Source organism: Pinus tabuliformis, chromosome 7 (assembly GCF_031772625.1).
Source record: "Pinus tabuliformis cultivar Carrire ecotype Pingquan chromosome 7, CPIR1, whole genome shotgun sequence".
Lineage (NCBI taxonomy): Eukaryota > Viridiplantae > Streptophyta > Pinopsida > Pinales > Pinaceae > Pinus > Pinus tabuliformis.
This window is the reverse complement of record NC_142293.1, coordinates 1,930,261,499-1,930,283,473: the sequence shown is the minus strand read 5'-3', so window position 1 is coordinate 1,930,283,473 and position 21,975 is coordinate 1,930,261,499.

Genomic DNA, 21,975 nt, shown 5'->3' with positions numbered 1-21,975 from the left:
TGAGGGATATGTTATAAGACAAAAAGGTGTTGCTGGTAAAGGTGGACACTTTGAAGAATACTGTAGATGCATTGAAAAAATGTATGAGCTCTGAGAATTTCTCTTGGTGTGGAGAAACAATGGGCATTTCAGGGTTGGATAAATGATTAAGCTCTCCTGTGCCCCCTTGTGGAAATAAAACAACAAGTGGGAGAATGTTAGGTTGTGTTATATTATTTCCACGACTAGCCCACCTAGTTAACAAGAGGGTTAGAGGGGGGTTGGAGCCCCCCCTTTATTGTGTTAACTACGTAGTAGGGGGGTCACAGGGGGTTTGAGGGTGGTGATATGCCCCCCTCTATGGGGTCTGGGGCAGCACCCCGGAGAATTTTTTTTTTGGACCCTATATTAGGTTGGGCGGACCTACCTATGGTTTTGTGCGTGGTTTTCACACATGGTTTTGGATGCGATGGTTTTCGTTCCATGGTATTGGATGCTTTGGAATTTATAAATATGTATTGTAACATTGAAAGGAAAATTATGAAAAATCAATTTGGTAGTTCCGGTTTTGGGATCTAGGGGAAAATATTTGTGTAATGTGTTTTATGTGTTATGCTCTCACATTGTTTATTTTCTGTTGTTAGAATTCGTATGCAGGTAATTTCTATATGGGGTTAAAACCTACAGGATCAAGAGATAGATGGGATCCATTGATTATGAAATAGATCATGTATATGAGAGCAAAAAAATCTGAAAAAACATTGGGTGGGGTGTAGGGAAAACACCTATAAGAAATGGGATTTTAAGCAATCCTACACCAACATTCTCACCAATGAATGGCATAGTAGTGCTTGTAGTGGTAAATTTGTCTAGTGCCATGCAATAGTCAATTTTATCAATAGAAATGATCTTTCTTGCATGAGGAAATTGTAAAAAAGTAATGACATGATAATAGTCATAGCATAGAACCAACTATAGCCAAGGAGCAGATTATAGTCAAGTGGGGCATCAACAAAATCCACATCAATAGTAATTGGCTTTCCCCTTAGCTTTATGGAAAATTCTAGAATAATTCCCTAAGGTAAAAAATAATTACCATCAAATACCTTAAGGTAGTACTTTACTTAACAAGTGTTGGAGAAACCATATATTTCCAACATGACAAGGCCATGATACAAGTAGAAGATACCTCATCCACAAGAGTGCAACACACATCTTGATTATGGTTGTGCACCAAGATCTTAAAACAACCTAATGAGGTAATCAAATTGACAATCATCAATGTCAAACATGATCAAATCGCACTCCAAGGGATCAACCCCTCCAAGAGCGGTCAACAAGGCTCTACATTATGTAGAACCTCTAGGGAAAATATGGCGCAATTCACTTGGGTTAGTTCCTCAACAATACTATAGTGTTATGCAACCCTTGCATACAAGTTGTGTGTTGACTTTTAGAGAATTCCCTTAGGTGGGTGAAATATTAGTTCCAAAGGATTATCTAGTGTTGTGGAGGTAAATCCTCTCTGTGGATAGAGACGATCCCTACTAGCCCAGACATGGTCTAGCAACAATCAAACAATGCTATCACGCAAGTTCCTAATTGCAAATTAAAAGTGGATGATGAGAACCTACTTGGATTCCAACACTAATATTCGTAGAAGAGACGTCGCCCTTGTTCCTTTGCCTCGGCCGGTCATGATCCCCATGATCTCCGTGATTGGACACCTGCACATGCAAAGAACAACACAAATACAAGCATAAAATCCAATAGATGGAACTATATATCAGTCAGAAAAGATATAACTCAACATCAATCATAGGACAATGAGAGTGGAACCATAATGATAGTCATCTATTATTGATAAATAACAAAGAAGAATACAATCATAGTTCTGACGTCAAATCCTCCTTTGGCTGGGTAGTTAGCTACACAAGTCTTGCAAAGCTTGTTGGGATAGGGAACAAGCCTCTCTCTCTTTGGGTGACAAGAATCTCCTCACTTAGATTTGGCCTTATGGGTGCAAAGAAGGCTCTTGCAGCTTCAAACTCTTGAATTCCTGGAATTCTCTATCACTATGCTAGAACTGGAACTAGCTTGCTCAAGGCATAGAGACAAGCTTTCATAGATAGAGAGGAAAGAGATAGGATCAACCACATTATTCATGGGATTGGCTTTATCACTTGGAAACTTCCATGAAAGGTGGAAAACCACTTCCCTTCTATGGAGATTCGAAGCCAAACCATCCTAGCTCAACATAGATTCAGTTGGTGAATGGGTTAAGGAGAACCTTCGGAAGCTTGTTCGTTGAAAACTTTACTCAATTCAGTTGGCGCGAGTGCGACTCTGAGACAGAGTGCCAATGGCACGCCCTTTTTAGAGGATTTCCCTCATTGGCGCGGGCAGTGAACTGTGGACCCGCGCTAATGCAAAAAGAGCTATTTTCATGGATATTCTGCAGGAGATGTCTTCAAGGCATATGAAGCTCATACTTAGAGGAATAGGATGCAAGTGGTTTCAGGTCATGTCACTTCTCACAGGTCTTGGAATGAGTCCTCCAGTGTGCAGTTGAGGGGTAACAGGGACGGTGACAAATGGTGACAAATTGCTGTGTAACAGATGGCCCCTAAAGCATGAGGCCTGAGAGAGAGAGAGGGGTGAAATGCTTTACAAGAACATGCATAACTGAAACACGGCCGCTGGAGAACTTGCGTAAAGAAGTACAACTGATATCTCAAGTACATGATACATGTGGTATGGGCGCAACCATCCATAACAGAGTACATAACAATCTAGATCCAAGGTATGGGCGCAGCCATCCAGTGAGGATCGATAAATAGACTCAGGCATGGTCGCAGCCATCCAGTGAATGAGTCATGTAATGATCATAATAAGCCACAAATCGCAGCCTGGATTCCAAAAAATAAAATCCAGGGTCTTGCGCTCCATCTTGACCCGGACAGAGTACAAGTTCACGCATGTGAATACATGAGTTGAAGTCGAACATGCATGAACATTGTCTGATTACCAGCCAATAGTGAAAATTGTTAACAGACGCGAGAGGTACCACCAATAATGACAATGGCCCTCAAGGTACTATAGGTACAATCTACGGCGTGTGAATGAGTGAGCTGGCGTCGAACACCCGTAGAATCATTCGATCGGAGGCCAATGATGAAAACCTCTCGTCGAACACGAAGAACCTACCATTGAGGCATACAGGCTCTAAGGCACCGAAAGGGAGTCTCTAGATCAACTTCCTGGATAATGAGCTGAAGTTGACAGGAAGTGACCTTGATCAAAGGTGGGCCATAGTGTTTCCCACATCAGTGACACAAGACAGAGGAATAATGTTGTGGTGAATCAAAATTATGTGCGGTATCAGAGTGAGGTTGTTATTCTGCAGAGGTCAACTTCTCTTGAACATATTGGCGGCACCACAGTGGACTTGGCAGTATTTGACATCAAATGAGAAGAGGTCATGGTGACAAGGCAAGGAGTAGATGAGAGGTCAAATAGGATAACCCAAACCCACGAAGGCTAGTGTAAAAAACAAGATGAGATGTCCCCACCCAGACACAAATGCAGACAAGTGCCATGTTCAAGAGCGACATACTGCCAACATGACAATAATTATGGGTCCACTTTCCCCACCATTGCTGGCGAGTACCACAGTTATTTTTAATAAGCTTGACGGGGATAGCATATGCTTGTAAGGCGTCATTACGATAGAATCCAATGTCATTATGTTTTAACGAGTCTGACAGAGGAAGAACTCGGCATCTTTTCCTGTTTAGAGAGTCTGAAAAGACAGCAGAAAAGAAAACTCCAAGGGGGTCCTTTTTCGTAAAGTTGTGTCTCCCGAGCCCGAAAAAGTATAAAACAATGCTCGAAAGAACCGCCCGACCATTATGATCAAGGAGTACTTTTCATATATAGTGACATCGACCTCAAAAAGTAAAAAAGCGATCAACATTCGTTTCGTAACCAGTAACGAACCTGAAACGACAAGGGTCCGACGATCTTTTCGTTTTTACACGGTTGGAAAAGAGTTTAAAGACGACCGCCTCTTATTTACGTTTAACGAGTCAAGAGGGATAACTCAGCGATCTTTTCATGTTTAGCGAGTCAGAAAAGAGCTGAAAGATGACTCCACAGTGACTTTTTCGTGTGTTTACCGAGTCCGAAAAAGTATAAAATACAACTCGTTTCACCATCGAAGTTGCATAAAAGACCTGTCGCTGCACAAGAAGCAAGCGTAAAATCCATTTTCGACCAAAAATATATTAAAATATTCAAAAAACAACTTTTTAAACCTAAGTACAAGTCAAAAAGTTTATAAATATGGTGAAAATGTAAAAAATAGAATTACTTTTACTTTTTACCTCTTGAATAGTAGCAGTGGTCTGTTTGGGGAGTGAACTTCGAACAGTGATTACAGCCAATCCGTGCAACCATTCGAGATTTCGTCGGTTCCAGGTAAGAGGCGTTTCCCTTAGCTCCATTTCCATACCCTTTTTATGCGTTTTGTTCCCTGATTGAGCCTCTGCAAGGAGAATTTTAAAATTTAGGGCCGCGCCCCATTGGCCCGACCTAATTTTTACCTTGAATTTTCTCATTATTTTTTAAATTTTTCCAGTTTGTAAGCTTACGAGTGTTCTAATAATGATTTATTCATCCTTGTGGGTGCAGGAAACAAGCAAAAATGGTGGTGGAATGGAAAGAACGGGAACATGATGCCGTGGACGCCTTGGCCATCGAGGATGAGGGATGTATGAACGCTTTGAGAGACTGTGGTCTCAAGAAGTTCTTCCTCACATCTTATCTGCGAGCTCAGCCCGAGTTATTACAGTTCATAGTGGATGCTTGGGATGTTGATGACCAAGTATTTTGCTTACGGGACCAAACCTTAGAGCTAGACGTATCTGATGTGTATTTCATTACTGGGCTGTCACGGAGAGGGGCGAGCCTTATTTTGACCCGAAGCTGACCTTCCGGAGAGAAGATAGGTGAAGTGAAGGCTCAAGTGTGTCCAGAGGCACAATTTGGGAGAAACAGCACCAAGGTGGATATCGCCACCATCCAGGACTTGGTTCTTAAGGTGATACTGTTCACCATCACGCGTGCAGCTTGGGTACAGGTGCCCCATGAGGCGAGCAAGAATCATCTGTTACTAGCGACAGAATGCATCAGCCCCACCATCTTTGACTAGGCCACAGCGGTGACTACCAATATCAAAAGGCAGCTTACAAAGTGTAAGCACGGAGGAGTGAAACAATTCGGGTATGGCTCGATTGTGGTGTCGTTCTTCTTGGAACGATTACCCCTCTTTCAGATTCAGGGAGCTGTAGTGGCTGATCCATTGCCACGAGAGCCTAGGATGGCTCGCTGGGCAGCGTTAATGCCCAGAGGAGGAGGGGGCCGGCAGATGTCTTGGCGGCCCGAATTCTTCATATGGCTCCGCCGTCAACTAATCGTGGTAGATGATTGGCTATACGCGGGGACCAATTTTATGGGGGATCCAGACCTCCCGCTGCCAGAGGGAGAGGAATGGGATGAGGAGTTAGGTATGATCTCTTCGTTTTTTTTTTTTGATGTTTTATGTATTTTCATTTTTTTTGTTTTTGTCAATACATGCATGTTCTGACGACATTCGTATGTATATGCAGATGTAGGCCTAGAGCGTCCAGCCGGCTTGTCTCCTATAGCGCGGAGGGGCCAACTCGCAGCTGACCCTCAGGCAAGGGGTGCCGTGGGGGAAGAGCTGGTGCAGAATCTCGAGGGACTCACCCGAGGGATTCCAGGTTACGCTAGATTGGCGGACGTGCCTTTTGCATACCAGAGGCACACAGTGGGGGTGCCAACTCGCATCCATCGTCTGTTGAGATGCTTGGTGCGCGCGGTGACATGCTATCATGAGCACCACCGCGACTAGACTTCTAGGCTTCTTTTATGCATATTTTTTGAGGGACATGTCGTCCCAGGATGTATCAGGATGAACATGTATTATTTTTTGAACTATGTAATGCACGCGGTGTAAAACATTGCGACACACATATATATACATATGCCTATGGTTTATTATTGTGCTTTTATGTGCTTGCTTGTATAATGTTTTGATTATAAATTATGCAAACGTCTATCTAATGCATGATTAGCCAATGCATCAGATAAAGTGTTTAATCGTCGTGGGATATGTTGATATTTGATAAAGTCAAAATTCCTTTCTAACAATTTAACACGTAAGTACAACCTTAAAATGTGATGGTCTCTGACGGAATATCACCCATTGAGCTGATGGATGACAAGTTGAGAGTCTAGGTTAACAAGCAATGTACGAATACTGAGATTAATCGCCTCGGCTAATAATTCAATAACAACGCTATATTCAGCAACATTGTTTGTAGTACAGCCTAAACACACAGCTTGAAGATCTATCAACTCACCGTGAGAATCGTAGATCACCCACGCCGCAGAGGACAAATTGCGAGTGCTACGGCAGGCACCATCAGCGAAACCAACATAAGGTGCACCCGACATCTGCACAAGGAGCAAAAACACAATAAGAGGCAATCACGCCTTCACACCAAGCTGAAAACATGAAAACACACACACACACACACACACACGCATGTATAAATCGAGGTGCATGAATCACACATAGTAATTTTTCAAGTACAGCCCATTGCGGGGTTTATCAAGAGGATCACCTTCGTAGTCAACTAGCTCATATGCCCCTTTCTGCAACACTTTCTTTACAATATAAGGGCCTAGCCACATGGGCTCGAGTTTGCCTGCCCCCAGCTTGTCATTTGCTTGGTCGTATAGCAGGACTAGATCTCCCTCAACAAAGGAACAAGGATGGATGGTATGGTCGAAGTGAGTTTTGACTCTCTTCTTTTGAGCTTCCATGGCTAGAGAGGCTAGGCGACAGGTCTCGTCCAACCGTTCTAGATAAAGAAGTTGTTCCTCTACCGGAGTAGTGTTGGGAAGCAACTCGACGGCGATTTTCAACGAAGGAATTTCACATTCTATAGGAACGGTAGCCTCCAGTCCGTAAACTAGTTGAAATGGAGTGAAACCGGTGGCGTCCTTCATAGAGGTTCAGTAGGCCCACAAGGCGGGAAACAACATCAGATGCCAATTAGACTTATGTATGTCAACAGTACGTTGAAGCATCGTAACCAAAATCTTGTTAACGGCTTCAACTTGGCCGTTAGATTGAGGATAGTACGGGGTCGAACTATCATGCCGTAAGCCTAGTTGGGTTGTCAGCTCGGTCATCATGTGATTACGGAAATGCTTTTCGTGATCCGTGACGATGGCCTGTGGAACTCCAAACCGCGTAATAACATGATTGAACAAAAACTGCGCTGCTGTATGACCGTCTTCAGTTAATGTGAGCATCGCCTCAGCCTATTTTGTAAAGTAATCGATGACAACGATAATAAACCCATGCCCCCTGGCCGAGCGAGGGTTACAGGTCATATAATCAATGCCCCATTTTACAAAAGGGCCAACGGTGACTACAGGGTGCAGCGGAGCTGGTGGCGCACGCATCTTCCGCTGGTATATCTGGCATGCATGACATGAGCGGATGGCAAGAATGCAATCCTTAAAAATGGAGGGCCAAAAATAACTAGCGCGAAGGATTTTCTGAGCTGTGGCATATTCGGACATGTGACCACCACAGGCACCAGAGTGGCAGTCATTCAGGACTCTCTCAGCTTCCTCGAGGGTTAGACATCGGCGGAGGACGGAGTCAACGCCGAGACGGTACAGGGTGTCCCCTATGATACGATAGGGTTGAGACTGATGATGGATCCGCCACCGAGCATCTTTGGATACAGCGGGGCGGAAAGAGGACGTCTGTAAATAAACAATAATATCCCCGTACCAGGGATCGAGGGTGCTGATCAGAAAAAGAGTTTCGTCCGGGATATGATCCTCTGAAAGAGGGGGTGCAGAAGGAGATGGCAAAGAATAAAGTAACTTAGCAAAGACCAAGGACTTCTTAGACTTGGCAGCAGTAAATTCCAAGTCAAACTCTTGGAGGATGACGATCCACTTTGAGTATTTGCCCCCCAGCAATTAACGTGACAAAATGTACGTCATCGGGTTGCAGTCAGAAATCACGGTCGTGGTGCACAACAAGATATAATGTCGGAAGCATTGGACGGCACAAACGGCGGCCAATGCCAACTTCTCGATGTAAGCGTATCGAGTTTCCGTATCCAAGAGGTTGCGGCTGAGGTAATATATGACGTGCTCATTGCCATCATCATCGTCTTGCATGAGGACCATGCCAATAGTGGTATCGGCGGCGGCCAGATACAGGGTATAATCACGGTGGTAATTCGGAGGTCGCAATAATGGAGCAGAGATAAGGAGACCCTTGAGACGCTCGAAAGACTCCTAAGCGATAGCATCCCAATGAAAGGGTGTATCTCGCTTCAATATCCGTGTAAAACCTTTAGCCACCTCGGCATAGTTTGGAACAAATCGTCTTAAGAAATTTGCTTTGCCCTGCAAACTCTGCAACTGCTGCAAAGAAGCAGGGGGAGGAAGGTTCAAAATAGCCTCGACTTTAAGGGGATCCAGATGGATGCCCTCTCGGGAGACGATAAACCTGAGTAGTCGGCCTGATTCAACGTAGAAGACACATTTATGAGGATTGAGCCTGATATGGTAGTGTCGACAGCGGAGAAAGATTTCACGAATATGGGAAGGATGGTCCTGACGTTTGACTGAATGAGCTGGAAGATCATCCAGATACGGCTGTACAATGTGACGAATGTCATGAAAAGCATAGGACATTGCACGTTGGAAGGTAGCACCGGCATTCTTTAAACTGAAAGGGAGATTATTGTAAGAAAAAGTGCCCCAAGGACAGATAAAAGCAATCTTATGTTGGTCAGCGAGCGCAATATTGATCTGGTTATACCCAGAAAAACCGTCCATAAATGAGTAGATTTCGCTTCCTGCACACTCATCAATGAGCTGATCGATGAAAGGTGTGGGGAAGTTATCCTTCGGATAGGCGCGGTTAATGTCACGATAATCAACATAGACTCAAATAGTACCTTGCTTTTTGTTCACAGGGACTATATTAGAAACCCAATCCATAAGTGGAATGGGGTAAATGAAACCAGCCTTGAGAAGCTTTTCAACTTCTGCTTTAATGGCTGCAGCCTTTCGGGGGTGCACGGGGCATAGGCATTGATGAACGGGCTTAGTACCCGGATACGTAGGTATCTTATGCACCACTATGCTAGGGTCAATGCCAGGCATCTCTTCGTAGGACCAAGCGAAGACATCACGAAATTCGCAAAAAAGATCAGTGTAGAGTCGAACTTGCTCTAGAGTACAAGTGACTCCAATATGAATATGCTCGACAATCCCTGGTTCCACAGAGATGTCGATGGGTTGGGTCTGTGTAATGTTTCCCATATTGCCTTCAGAAGACACTTGATAAATTTGAATAGGTGTTTGAAAGGGCTGAAATGGGATACACGAAGCAAACCGTTCGAGACAGGCGATCATTTCCTGATGGGTAGGGAGGAACGAGTAATGGTGGTGATGATCAGACCAAGGGGGTTCCTCAAGAGACATGGTCTCTATAATGGCTTCATCAGAAGGAAATATTTCCTTTAATGGATCTGAAGTAGCATCATCTCCAAGCCAAGGGGAATGAACATACGAGTCGGGAACACCACTCAGAGGAGCAGGTTCGGAAGGGGGAGCCGATGCAGCAACGATTTCGACGTAGTTGAGCTCAGCAGGACTCAACGGCATCATATCGCCCCAAGATTCTATCTGATTAGCGAGAGGAAGGACCCACGGATCAGAGCGCATGGAAATCATGTTAATAGGAGCGAGATTAGGAGGTGGAAGGGGAAATGCACCCATCAGGGTGAGATCTTTAAAGAGTCTGGCTCCCACACTCTCGAATGATTTGGAGGTATGCTCCACGAAAGTCACATTGCCTTCAGAAGAGGAGGTGAAGAAGGAGAGCTGGTCCACCGTGACAATCTTCCCCTGATGAGGGAAACGAATGACACAGAAAAGAGAGGAGGCCATGGCTTGCATGGCGTATGTCCAGCTACGTCAGAGGAGGAGGTTGTAGGTAAGATTAGCATCGAAAACTTTGACCTCCACTTCTACCGTCTTTCCTTCCAAAGAGATGGGCAACCGTTGGAGGATACCATAAGGAGGAGACTCTCTTCCATCAAAGGCTTCCAATGTCATAGGAGACTGGCTCAGCGTCGGAGAACCAATAGCTTTCCAACAGGCAACAGACATGATGCAAGTTGAGGCACCTTCATCAATGACTGTACGATGAATCATTTTAGTATTGATAATGACCTGTATGAGGAAAGCGATTTGGTGAGGCAGTCTCGGCGTATGGCCCTCGAGGTCAAAAGAAATCAGATCCGAGTTAGTCGGGTCTATGCCACCGATGGCCGATAGCAAGGACTTCCTCTGGGAGGGGCAGCTCTGGAGGACTTCTAAGGCGGACATAGCAGACAGAGCCTGAGCTAAGTCCTCAACGATGTTGTAGTGTTGGGCAGCACGAGCATTAGGGTTGTAAGAAGACTTCTGGAGTACACCTTTTGGAGGGGGTCAGATAGTTGTCTCAGTGCAAGGTCTTTCGATGTGAAGTGGACGAGAACTGGATAGAGGAGCGCTGGAGGGGACCTCAGGCTCTTTCCCAGCGTGAGATGGATATTATTTTGCTCGAGTAGTGACATGGATGGGAATTGTCCCAACCATAAATACTTGAGAGCCGAATGAAGAAGAGGGTTGCGATGGATCTACCACCATTTGAGTTTGTTGTGAAGGGAAAGGTTCTCTAAGCATAGCAGGAGTCCCAGGAGAACCTTTCAATAATCAACTAACTTCGGACCGCCTGGGGCAGTGTTTAGTGTAGTGATCCTCATCACAGATAAGACAAGGATACTTAGGTTTACGTTTGGCTCCTTCCTCGGGTGGAGGTTTAGGGGAGTCCTGTTTGGGCTGTTTGGATTTATTCTTGGCTTTCCCTTTCTTTTTCCCTTTCGAGGATTTATCTGCCGTGGTGGACTGGACGGCTTTAACCTCGGAAGTGTTTCCAGAATTAGATTGACCCTAAGAAGTGTTTTCACTAGAAGCATTCGGTTTTTGCTTCCCAGGGTTTGCGGATGATTTCTTTGAAGATGCGTTTACAGAGCTAATAACACCGTCAACAGATGGTTGTGGCGGAGCTTTGGATGTTCCGGGTCTCGGGGTGTCTGGCAAATAATCATATAAAGTACCTGACTGAGAATAAACTAAGTCGAGGTACTGAGCACGCGCAATAGCTTGCTCTTTAGTCATACAAGCTCCCATGGCAATGTCTCACGCAATTGTAGGGACAAAGGAGGTCGTGAACCAATCGGTTAGGAGATGATCAGGAATCCAGAACTTGATCAAGCGACGACGCCGTCTCTATTCATGTATATGATCGGATATATGTGTGGCCGTGTCCTATTTGAGAGATGTAAGGAGATGTGTCCCAGTCTCATACCGAATGGGTAACTGAAAATGAGTTAGGAATGCCATAGCCAGCGAGTTGAAATCTTGAAATGTTCCGCGATTCAATTCAATATACCACTTAGCGGCCGAGTCGGTGAGAGTCCTTTGGAAGAGGCGGAGCCAGATGGAATCATCAAGCCACGAGTTGGATGAGCACCAAAGGTGATAGGTCATGACATGGGCTTGAGGGTCCTCACCAACTTTGCCATCGATTTTTGGGCAATCACCGGGTATCTTAGTTGGAACTGGTGGCCAATATGGATTATGAAGAATGGGATCATTTGTCAATTTGGACACATCTGGCAGTTCCAATGTCGCTAAGAAAGGTAATTGAGGATTGAAGGACATTTGTGGCCGTGGAAGAGAGGTAGTACCAGGGTTCCAACCAGGCGGTGGTTTCCCCCATGGACTTTGTCCAGATGGGCCTGGCCCATAAGGGTTCTGCCCATAGGGATTTTGCCCATAGGGGTTCTGTCCATAAGGATTTTGTCCATATGGATTTTGTCCATAAGGATTTTGTCCATACAGATTCTGTCCATAAGGATTCTGTCCATACTGATTCTGTCCATAAGCAGACAGCTAATGCTAGGTCTGACCCCCAGCACCCCATGGATTAGCAACTTGACTTGCAGGTGCAACATACTGTTGCTGATAATTCTGGTAAGGGGTGACCTGCATTTGTTGATAATTTTGATAAGGGGTGAACTGAGTTTGCCTCTGGGGTTGCTGGTAACCATACGGTTGCTGAGCTCCATACTAAGCCTGGTAAGAAGGCTGTGCTTGATAAGAAGGTTGGGATTGTGACCCACCTTGCATCTGATAACCAATTTGAGTCTGGGGCCCAGAAGGATGTCCTTGAACAGGTTGAGCTTGGACCATCTGGCCGGAAGGTTGTCCTGGTTGGGCTTGGGACGGACCCGTTTGCCCAAAAGGATGAGCTTGCTAGGTACCAGGTTGTCCTTGAGCAACCGAGGGTTGTCCTTGTGGAACAGATGGTTGAGCGGACTGGACGGCCGGTTGACCTTGAGGTTGGCCAGCCTGTCCAAAAGGATGACTAGGCTGGGTAGTGGGTTGGCCCTGCTGTGCGGAAGGCTGACCCCCTTGCCCAGAAGGATGACTAGGCTGGGCAGTGGGTTGGCCCTGCTGTACGTAAGGCTGCCCCCCTTGCCCAGAAGGGTACCCCTGTTGGACTGTCGGTTGACCTTGTTGAATATAAGTTTGTCCTGCTTGTCCAGAGGGATAACCTTGCTGGATACCAGGTTGACCTTGTTGGATGTAAGGTTGTCCTGGTTGTCCAGACGGGTAACCTTGCTGGGTACCAGGTTGCCCTGGATAACCAGAAGGTTGAGTCAGATAAGTAAAAGATGGACCACCAGCGGCCGAAGGTTGTCCCTGATAGGGTTGTCCTTGTAGGCCCCCAGGTTGTCCTGGGTAAGACTGGCCATAATATTGCTGCCCTTGGGGGGTTTGCATATAAGATGGCTGGCCTTGGTTAGGCGGTCCCTGAAGCTGTGCAGGCCTTACTTGGCCCCCATGGAAAGTGGTGGCATTCCAAGCAATGGATAATGGTACCGAGACCTCAACAATAGGTTGAGTAGGCAAGGGTCGAGAAGGGTAAAGATACTGACCAGTAGAATCATAATAATAGAATGGACCCTGCGCATTCGGATCCTGAACAGCTTGTCCATACTCATCATACGGCCCCCCTCCTGGGACGGGACCAGAAGAGGGTGGTGCACTTTGTGCAGGATGGACAACTTTGGGTGTGTGTGCCGGCTGGCCGCTACTCACTTGACCGTGAGGGGGACCAGCACCAGTATTCAAAGCTGAAGACGCTGTAATGGCACTAACAACCGGAGTTGAATGTGCTACACAAACAGTTGGATTCGTTGGAACTGAAGTGACAGGTGTACTGTGGACTCGTGAAACAAAAGATCCCGAAGTGGGAGTGATATGGGGGTCCCACATACTCGAAGCAGGGATCCTGGCACTTATATTATCCCTCAACGACTTATAGCGTGAGGGTACCGGAGAAGTGGCTAGGATAGGAGTGTCGATATTCGACAAAACGGGTGTCTCACTCACTCTAGGAGATGTCTCATCCATGTGAGAGGTAGACATTGGAGATGAAACACCAGGGGGGGTAAAAGGAATATCATCCTCTTCAAGCTCCCAGATAGGGTTCCAATGAATTTCGTAATCCTCGTCGTCCGGGGCACAAGAATTGATCGGTTGGATACTCGGGATAATAGGAAGAGTATCACTTACAACCGGTAGCTCAGGAGCAACGGAAGACGGAGACCCTTGATCACTTGGAATGGGAGTCGACGGTTCAGCCAGGATGACAAACTTCAAACAAGACCTAAGGGAATCTAACGATAAAGGACCCTACTCAAACTAATGCACACAAGATCTAACCAGGTAATGTTAATCGTGGCCAAATAAATTTTAAGACGCAAGGACACAACTTGACCTTTTCATGTTTTAAGAGTCGAGAAAAGGACAAAAAGGTGACTCTAGTTGCCTTCGAATGTTTTGTGAGCCTGAAGTGACAAACTGATCAAGTGAGCCTTTTCTTTTAAGGAGTCTAAAAAGGATCAAAAGTGACTACTCTGGAGAACTAGGCAAAAGGGTTTACCAAACAAATCCGTAAAACCGCATATACACCTTGGCAATTGTATGAAAACCAAGGACTTCCCGTACGGAAGTCAATCTTCCCGAATGCTGTGTTCGGTGCATTACGGCTTGTAAGGCAGTAGACATGGCTTCTTGTGGATAAAGGATGATAACCTAGTGGGGTCTCCCCTATATACGCGATGGTACGTGGGAGCTCAAGTCCGTGCTAGACCACTATCGAGTCATAAAAGGAGGAATCACCCAACCGTAATGTGAAACAACGGTGACTAGGTTTAACGACGCCGGAGCACGTCTCTAGCCTAGACCTCTAATCAGTGAGCGTTATGTTCCAATGTGTTTTTAAGTTCATTCAGTTCATTTTATGGTTGATCTTTGATTAAGTTTCGATTTCCAGGTCCTACCGTATGTAATCTCTCACAATTCCCTAAATGCAAGCTATATGCCAAAGAATATCATTTCGTTCGATGAATACTAACTACGAGAGAGTTGAGAATTTTTCAAACAAACAAAATGACCACAAACAATCAAGAACCACTCTAATGCAGCTAATGGCAATAAATGAAACTTTTTGTTTTAAATCACTAATCAATGAAAAGCTTCTAATTTCAATTAACTAATTTAACGCAAAAGAGATTGTTCGTTTTCTTTTCAATGGCAAAGTGCACTAAACAAATTTTGAGAGATAATAACACCGAGTAAAAGAGACAAATTTCACTCAATGAGAACACAATCAAATCCCCAAAACACCAAGATAGTCCTTCAAACCAAGAAGAAAACACAAAGACCTCTATGAGCTATGTGATCTAAGCCCAAACGAAGCCAAGCGAAATCCAAGCGGAAAAGAAGCAAATCACTTGAATATCAATAAAAGGCTTTGACAACTACTGAGCAAGTGCAAAAAGTAATCACAAAGTCGACTGGATGATCAAAGAACCCAAGACTCCTACGGAAGGCTCGATGCACAAAGCCACTATATTCCCTAGGGCTAAAATGTGAAACCGATAGAAAGAGGCAAACACCTGAAGAATGGAGGTCTAAAACTAGTCAAACAATGATCAAACACACTCCAGTAATTGAAAAAGATGTCGCAAGATACAAATCCAAGCTCAGAGGGCTTGAAAACAAGCAAACTGGAAAAGTTGACAGGCCTGGTGCGACTGTCAGGTTGCAACTCGCGCTTTTATGGGATTGGCGCGGGTTGTCTTTGAGCAACTTGCACCAATTGGCGCGACTGTCAGGCTAAAAAGCACGCTAATCAAGTTTGCTAAATCAAAAATAAAAACAAGCAATCCAGGGCTTGAAAAATAGTATCCAGGCAGACCAGGAAGCAAGAACAGCAAGAAATCTAACCTAGAAAGCTATCTAAGCAATCAAACGAGAGAACCAAAGAGACAAGACTCCCCAGCAGAGTCACCAAATTGTTGTGGAGGTAAATCCTCTTTGCGGACAGAGACGATCCCTACTAGCCCAGACCGGGTCTAGCAACAATCAAACAATGCTATCACGCAAGTTCCTAATTGCAAATTAAAAGTGGATGATGAGAACCTACTTGGATTCCTTTGCCTCAGCCGGTCATGATCCCCACGATCTCTGTGATTGGACACCTGCACATGCAAAGAACAACACAAATACAAGCATAAAATCCAATAGATGCAACTATATATCAGTCAGAAAAGATATAACTCAACATCAATCATAGGACAATGAGAGTGGAACCATAATGATAGTCATCTATTATTGATAAATAACAAAGAAGAATACAACCATAGTTCTGACGTCAAATCCTCCTTTGGCTGGGTAGTTAGCTACACAAGTCTTGCAAAGCTTGTTGGGATAGGGCACAAGCCTCTCTCTCTTTGGGTGACAAGAATCTCCTCACTTAGATTTGGCCTTATGGGTGCAAAGAAGGCTCTTGCAACTTCAAACTCTTGAATTCCTGGAATTCTCTATCACTATGCTAGAACTGGAACTAGCTTGCTCAAGGCATAGAGACAAGCTTTTATAGATAGAGAGGAAAGAGATAGGATCAACCACATTATTCATGGGATTGGCTTTATCACTTGGAAACTTCCATGAAAGGTGGCAAACCACTTCCCTTCTATGGAGATTCGAAGCTAAACCATCCTAGCTCAACATAGATTCAGTTGGTGAATGGGTTAAGGAGAACCTTCGGAAGCTTGTTCGTTGAAAACTTTACTCAATTCGGTTGGCGCGAGTGCGACTCTGAGACAGCGCGCCAATGGTGCGCCCTTTTTAGAGGATTTCCCTCATTGGCGCGGGCAGTGAACTGTGGACCTGCGCTAATGAAAAAAGAGCTGTTTTCATGGATATTCTACAGGAGATGTCTTCAGGGCATATGAAGCTCATACTTAGAGGAATAGGATGCAAGTGGTTTCAGGTCATGTCACTTCTCACAGGTCCTGGAATGAGTCCTCCAGTGTGCGGGTGAGGGGTAACAGGGATAGTGACAAACGGTGACAAATTGTTGTGTAACATCTACCAAGAGAGGTCCATTGGGCATAGTGGAGATAATTGGGTCCTTGGAGGCATAACTAGTTTCGAGAGTCTCATGTGACTTAGATTTCATAGACAAATTGACTTGCTCATTGCACATAAGGATAGGTGTTGAGCCTTTAGGAAAATTCTGGCATCCCATGCCCCCAAGTGGATATGGAGGACGTTGTGCAACCATTTCTTATTGAGGTTGGGAAAGGAATGGATGTATTAAAAAATTAGTAGTTGAGTCACATCTAGTTGCATAAGCAAACAATGAATATGATGATCCATCCTTGGGCACTAGTGAGTTGAATGATCACCTTGAAAGATCTTACAAGGGAATTTGAATTTTTGTTAATTTTCATCTATGCCCCCTCCTTGATTGTGTTAGGGTTGTTGAGTCTCTTGAGCAATTTTATAAGTCCTTTTCTGCTTCTTCTTCTTCTTCCTCTCGCTAGGTTGTTTAGAATTCTTTAGTTGTGTGGACTACACCATGTGAATCTTGATGGTTTTCTTAGGAGATGTGGCTTGTTGAGAGTTGGGCATAGTTGCAGTGACTTACATGGTAATGTATCAGTTTCCCTAGTTGAGTAGCTAACTAGTTCACAATATAAAAAGAGAAGGAACCAATTGCACCATTAGAATGTGGTCTCAGTTTGAGTCATTATGGATTAGATGAAGAACAAGTAGCATTATGAATAATGTCATATAGAGTGCCCAACTAAGAGTAAATCAAGTCAAGATGCTAGGAACTTAATATGGTCTCCTCTATTATAGTCGCCTCAGCGATGATGACATCCTTGCAAATACATGGTGGAACGGTTTGGGTAAACTAGTCTTTAAGCAATTGATTAGGAATATGAGTCCTAATTAATCACTTTCTTTTCCTCCACTCGTGTATGTGATTAGAGATATGGGTAGAAGTGTCTTGCTTGAAGGTAGAGAGGAGATCAATTCTAATCTCTTCTTGCAAAGATAATTGAAAGTGGTTCAATAATGTTTGTGCCAAGGAAGAATAGTCACCATAGGATGCCTTATCTAATTCAATATACCATCTTTGTGCATCTCTAGTCAAGATTCTTTGGAATAGGTGAAACTTAGTAGAATCACCCACCAAGGAACTTGAGGAACATCATAAATGGTAGGTTGTGATATCCATGGTCAAATTCTCTCTCGGATTTTCTTCAAACTTGGGTATATCAAATAGTAATTTTGAAGGCATTGGAGGCCATCTAGGATTGTTGCATATGGACTCATTCATTAACTTTCCATGTTGACACCTAATCTTTGGGATTAGGTAAATCCATGTAAATATTGTAAAAAGAAAATAAGGATAATTCGAAGACAAAGAGACACTAGGAGATGAAACCCAAGAGTCTCTCTCTCCATGTATATATCTATAATCCATCTTAATGCAAAGACATAATTTGATTTGAGGAGTTACCTCCTGGCCTGACATGGTATCAGAGGCAGCCCCATTTTTAGCTTCCTTTCTTCCCTTGTAACTCCCACTGCTTCTGTTCTACATCTTTTGCAGACTGACATTTCTGTCAAATCCCTGCATAATCCCATGCATTGTTGTTGAATGGATAACTCTCATAGAAGCTTTGTGTTCGAGTAGTGTGAAATTGTTGGAGCACAGGTCCCATTCTAGTATTTTCCTACTCAGTAACTCCTTTGCATTTTGGGCTTGATTCCCTAAAGTTCTGCTCCAAGTAACATAGATCCTCTTTGTTCCTGTAGATGTTGAATGCTAGCTATTCTCTCTAGAAGATGTAGATCGCTAGGCTGACTTACTAGATATGAAGTTCAAAACCGAGAGACCTTCTTTTGCAATCGTTCTCTACATCTTAATCCATTCTCTGCATTTGAGAAATTTTTTAATTCTCTGTGCATAACTCTTGAAGTCCATCTGTTGGAGTGCATTGAAGTTTTATATGAATGTCATATCTCTGGTTATAATATTGTGTCTCAGGCTGTATATGGTGCATTCTTTTGCATTCAAGCTATTATAAATAGGAAATGATACATTATATCCGGATGAATGACCGTGTAGTGAATGGAGTGTTGAATGGTGCATTGGAATTATCTATATACATTTGAATGGTGGGTGTATCAATTTTTTATGTGTTAGCCTTTTTGAAGACTGTATTTGGAGTTATTTTTTAATACCATAATCCTTTACATGGCACATATATTAAATGGAGCGTATGGATGGAAAATACGTTGAGTTCCTATTTTGAGGGGTGTATTATAATATATGTTATGTGGACCATATGTGGTATGTGTTAGAGTCGGTCTGTTCAGCCCTCCATCAGAGATCAAAACCTCTTTTGTTGCGTTTCATTTTAGGTGTCTCATTCAGATCAATCATTTGCATTCCACTGGAGCATCGATCTTCTGACGGAAGGGTCTTGTCACTCATCTCCCTCATGTCATGTACCTGCTGGTCCATGTTTGCTCATGAAAGTCAATTTTAAAGTCATGTACAGTCTTGTTTGGTCTCGTGGTCAGCAAAGAGTCATTTCAGTCATTAGGTCTAGGGTTTGGTCTTCAGAATGTCAAATAATGCCAGCAGGCCATGAGGATGTCTCCAAAATTTTTCATTTCAGAATTTTCATTGTAATGATGCTCGATCATGACTTTTCTTCAAAACTCTGTTTTGAAGAAAAATCGTCAAATTTCGTCTTTTGTAATAAATATCATGTGATTTTCAAAGTTGTTTCAGTTGTAAAGTCCTTCAGGCACAACCCTGGTCGCCTTTGCCAAGTCCAATGCCATCTATCCCTGCAAAAATAGACAGAGGTTCGTCATTCAGCTAGAAATCAAAGTGGAAGTAAAAAACAAAGTGATGTGAAAGTGCCAAAGTCTACAACATTATGAAAGTGGGTTTAGGCAAAATGAATTTAAAGGCTTCATGTATAAAACATCTATCCAAGTGTTTGAGGTTCATTCATATTCCAAGAGCAAAGAGAAGCAAGAAAAAATGATTTTGGTGAGTTAGTGCGCAATTTAGGTGAATTTAGAAGAAGCTTGGCTGGCGCAGCGCATTGGGTAGGTGGCACGGCGCACCCACTAGGCATGGCGCATTGGGCCACATTTCGCAGTGTAAAAAACACTGGCGCGGCACAATGGGAAGGCGCGGCGCATTGGGCATCTTGTGTGGTGCATACACTTAAAGGCCCGAAACTGCTCAAAATTCCTCCAAATTGCCAATAATTTGCACAGATTTGCCAGGTAGAGCCTCAATCATTGCATTTCATTCAAATTTTTCCTATGATATGGTGATTGATCTGTTAGTGTCGGTCTTGAAGCCCTCCATCAGTGATCAAAGCTCTTTGCATTTGCATAGGTAGGTGTCTCATCAGTGTCAAATTTTGCATCCCGTTAGGCATGCCATAACCCTGATGGAGGAGCTAGTTTATTTATACCCCTCTTGGTTTTGCTGGATTAGGTCATATCAGTCATTAAGCTCTTTCAAGCTTGTCTTGTTTTGTCTTGGGGTCAAAGGTCCTAGGTCTAGGGTTTTGGTCATTTATCTCCGCAAGGTGATGTCTTTGAAATTCCTTGAGTGCCCAGCAAGCTAGAGGGAGGATTGTAAACATGTTTCTTTGATATTTTCATCATGTACAGTTCATTTTTAAACTTGGATTTAAAAACTCTGTTTTTAAAGCTAAGGTCATGTTAAATTTTTGTAAAAAGAATGAAATTCCAAAAAGTCTTCAAAAGGGTAGCAGTAACCCTGGTCCCCTTGCCAAAGTCCCTCAGATGATCTACCTGCAAAAAGAATCAAGTCAAAGCACTCAATGAGTCAAATTCAGGATAAAGGAAACCAAAAATCAGTGTTATAAAGTGTCAAAAGAAAAACATTAGAAAGTGGGTTTGTAAATGAAATTTTTTCAAATGAGACTTATAAAAGCCCAAATTCCCTCCTTTCACTCTCATTGTGCATTCTAACGCTTGCAAGAGAGATAGAGAGAGTGATTGAGAGAAAGGAGCGAAAGAGGAACAATTTCAGGCAGCAGAGAGGGGCGCGACCCGTCGAACCAAGTGCGCGACCCGTTGGGTGGTGCGCGACCCGTTGAGAGCTCTTCCGCAGTTCAGAAAAGCAACGTGCGCGACCCGTTGGGAGGGGCGCGACCCGTTGGGCGGCCTGCGCGACCCGTTGAACCGCCTTGCTGCAAACTTCAAACCAATTACCTCAAACTCTTTCCAAACTATCAATTTGCTCGAGGTAGGTGCTCTAAACATGGATTAATTGCTGGTTATGATGGTGGGTGTCATGAACATGTTAAAATGATTAGAATTTTGCAAGTGGAACTCCTTATATGGCTGCAATGTTAATGAGCAAATGGTGCTAGGGTTTATGTTGTTTCAAGCTATTTTTCCCTTTGGTCCTCCTTTCCCTTTCACTCACCCTTATATGTTCATCTCCTTTCCCATATTATTGTACAAATGAAATGCAAATCTTTCCCCATCCCTAATGACTAAAAATGTAAACCCTACCCCTTTCCCAAAGCATACAAAACCCTAATTTCCCTCTACCATATACATGTGTAAACAAAGGAAAAATTCATGTGAAAACAAAAGAAAATGTTGATGAATATATCAGCAGGTTTAGTGTATGGTTTCCCTACTTCCCCTATTAATACATGTATGCATATTCCCATGTTCACTTTCATACATGTTTTTTCCCATATGTAATGATCTTTGCAAATGATTTCCCAATTACAAATATGTGTTCCTATATGCATAATGATTTGCAAAATTTCCCTTAAAAATTCCCTGTTATATTTATATATTCCCATTCCTTGTTAAAGAATCCCTCCCCTAACATTTCCCTCATGTTTTTTTCCCCTTGAAACAACATAGATTTCAGCACTTTTTGCAGGCAGAGACAACAGTTCAGTTTGTCCACTTTGCTCCTAAACCATGTCAGAAACCGAAACTTATGAGCAAAGTGATGACCATTCATCATCTACAGAGGCTGAGGTACAGAGGAGGCCCCGTAGGGGAGGTAAGGGTGGACATCATAAGCGAGAGGAGCCCACCTCTTTGGCAGAATTACAGGCTTGTCCCATGGCAGTGACTTGTTTTCAGTACATGTCTTGTTATGAGTTCTGTGAGAGGATTTCTCGGATTCAGCACCATAGAGAGTTGGCCCGCTTGTTTTTTTTACACCTCCATGATGGACATGTCACTCTGGCAGGGGTGAACTTTACATTGACACCCGAGGTGATCTCACAGGCTATAGGGATACCGAATGTGGGTGAGGTGTGGCCTAAGCGCAGGTTGCTAGATTTTGTTCAC